Raw genomic sequence first — 2,573 nt, 5'->3', positions numbered from 1 at the left:
GGTGCACCAACTGAGCGCTGGAAACGTGAAGAGCAGAGAATCAAGAGTTCTCATTGGCTGAAAACAGAAGCAAAACATGGGAAGGCCTGCAAACAACGACTAATCATCACCAAACCCTGTTCCATTCAGCAATTAACGCAAGCTTCCATACTCTACTGCCACCGTCCCATCCCCTCATTAAAGCAACAAGCTCCAAGGGAATTATAGTCTTGCCATTCCTCTTCTAGCTATAAATAGGACCTCCCTCACACAAAAACATCATCTGATTCTAAAGGGATTAAAGTCCAGAAGGAAGAAGATCACCAGTAGTAGTAGTAGTTAGTAACTTAGTTTAATTTTCGGTTGTAACTATAGTTAAGCGACAACCCCTCTTCCCTTCTCTGTAAACAACCATCAAGACTCCTCACGAGCAAATACCCATCTTTCTCCATTTTCTGTTTCTTTTTGTAAACTGTCGTTTAAATTAATAAAGTGTTTTTCTCTTCCTTCCAATCATTATCTCTTGACTGAATCTCGGGTCTATGTGATCTCAGTTGAGAATAATTATGTTTAAACTATCAGCCATGAGCTGAACTATCTGTGGAACGGGTAAACTATGAAACTCTTAAAGAACTCTTTTCAAAACTCTTGTCCGAAGCTTTTTGTATTTCTTTGGCTAAGTAAGCTATATTCATTGTACGCCAATAGAAATTGGGTACATACTGAGAAAGGAACTTCCATAAGGAAGGGATTTCAGACAGCTTAGCCATTGGGGGAAGGTAGATGTCATGGAAAAAATGTTACTGGCCACCTTAGGAATAAGGGGCCAACTCGTCCATTTTAAGGTTCTTAACTAAGTACTCGTTGCAGTCAAGGGAGCCATAAGAATATGAAAACTTGTGAGCCATCTAGACCATGAGCTGAGAAATCAGAGTTGGCAGGCAAAGAAACTGGGACAAAGGCAAAAGGTGCTAAGTCTTGAGCAGAGAAAACAGCCCCTTTAAGAGTGAAGCAGTGAATCCGTTCCTTCTGTTAAACTGTTTTAACCACCACCCTATTGTCTCTTGATTATAGTTATTTCTGTTTTAGTAGTTTTATTTTATTTCGTTTAGTACGTATAAAAACTCCAATGATTGTTATCTCACCTTCTTCTAAACAGGAAGGATCACATACATAACGCAGCGAGCAACTGTTTGCCATCAGATTGAACCTACTGTTCCTGAGGAACGTTGTCAAGACAGTAGGGAACGTTTGACCCGACAGTTCATTTGCTAACTTTTCTTCACATTTTCACTCTTTATAAACAGTGATAAAATAATAATTAGCACTCTATCCTCGTGGGAACGATAATTTGGGCATTAATACTCCCTTTTTTACTTGATGCGTGCACTTGCGCACTTGGGTTGGAACTAAGGGACGAATCTGTGTTCTGCAAGAACAGAAGAACATCCCCTATCAGAACTTATATTTTTCCACCATCAGCAAACCACCCAACAAGTTTTTGGCGCCATTGCCGGGGATAGAAACACTAACTGTTGTTCTTATCATTGTTTTTTAATACATATACTGTATATCTGCCTTTACTTTTATATTTTTTTTCTCTTTATCACTGAATCTGCTGTGCATATATATATATACCTTGTGTTATTGGTTTATGAGTGAAGAGTTTGAAACAGACTCTAACCACTCCATTGAAGTACTTGAGTTTCTCTTTGATCCTGAGCCAGAACGTACACTCCATAGGAGAAGAAGGAACCTCTGAGAAAGATTTCCTGAAAACATGGCTAATCACAATAATAACAATGAAGAGGTTCCTCTGAACAGAACTTCAGAACTTTGGCTACTCCTTTCAGGAACAGACCAGACAGGGGAGTAATCCTCCCTCATGTAGCACCCAATTTTGAACTAAAACCTATCATGTTTCACATGATTAGGGAAGCAGGGGTCTTCAATGGACTCCCTGCAGAAGATCCTTACACACACCTCACCACATTCCAAGATATCTGTGACAATTTTAAAGCTGAGGGTGTAACAGAAGAGAGCATGAGAATGAGGTTGTTCCCTCATTCTTTAGGCTTAAAAGCAAAAACATGGATGAAAACTCTCACCCCTGGGTCAATCCACACATGGGAAGAACTCTCTAACAAGTTCATATAGAGGTTTCTCCCAATGTCTCGACAAGCAGATGTTAGAGCAGAAATCTCTAACTTCAGAATGTTTTATGGAGAAAATCTCTATGAAGCATGGGAGAGATACAAGGACATCATAAGAAAATGTCCAAACCATGGGGTAGAAAGTTGGGGAGTGTTACAATCTTTCTATAAAGGACTTGACCATACTTCTCAGTCTCACTTAGATTTTGCTGCAGGAGGATATTTTTTTACAGGAACACTTGAATCAAGATATGAAATCATAGAAGGGACTGCTGAAAGATGTCTCCAATGACCAATAGACAGAGTAAGCCCAGTGAGGAAGCTAGGCATGCTAGAACTAGATAAACAAATTGCCATGGAAGCCCAGCTGGCATCACTCATGAATGAAGTGAAGAACCTAAAAGCCGACAAAGAAGCACCAAGGATGGAAGTCTTACAACT

The 2,573-nt window shown here is 39.8% G+C and overlaps 1 non-coding gene across 1 annotated transcript; it reads right to left on the bottom strand.

The window, feature by feature from the left end:
- Positions 1–2,163: 2,163 nt before the first annotated feature.
- Positions 2,164–2,270, bottom strand: LOC133298503 (small nucleolar RNA R71). Its single transcript, XR_009749813.1, has one exon. It is a non-coding gene; the product is annotated as a small nucleolar RNA R71 (small nucleolar RNA).
- Between the last annotated feature and the right edge of the window lie 303 nt (positions 2,271–2,573).

This window comes from Gastrolobium bilobum, unplaced genomic scaffold (genome assembly GCF_033153095.1).
Source record: "Gastrolobium bilobum isolate Gb01-03AN ecotype WA unplaced genomic scaffold, APGP_CSIRO_Gbil_v1 utg2403, whole genome shotgun sequence".
Classification (NCBI taxonomy): Eukaryota; Viridiplantae; Streptophyta; class Magnoliopsida; order Fabales; family Fabaceae; genus Gastrolobium; species Gastrolobium bilobum.
Note: the sequence above shows the minus strand (reverse complement) of the source record. Positions and strands in the feature narration are given on the sequence as shown.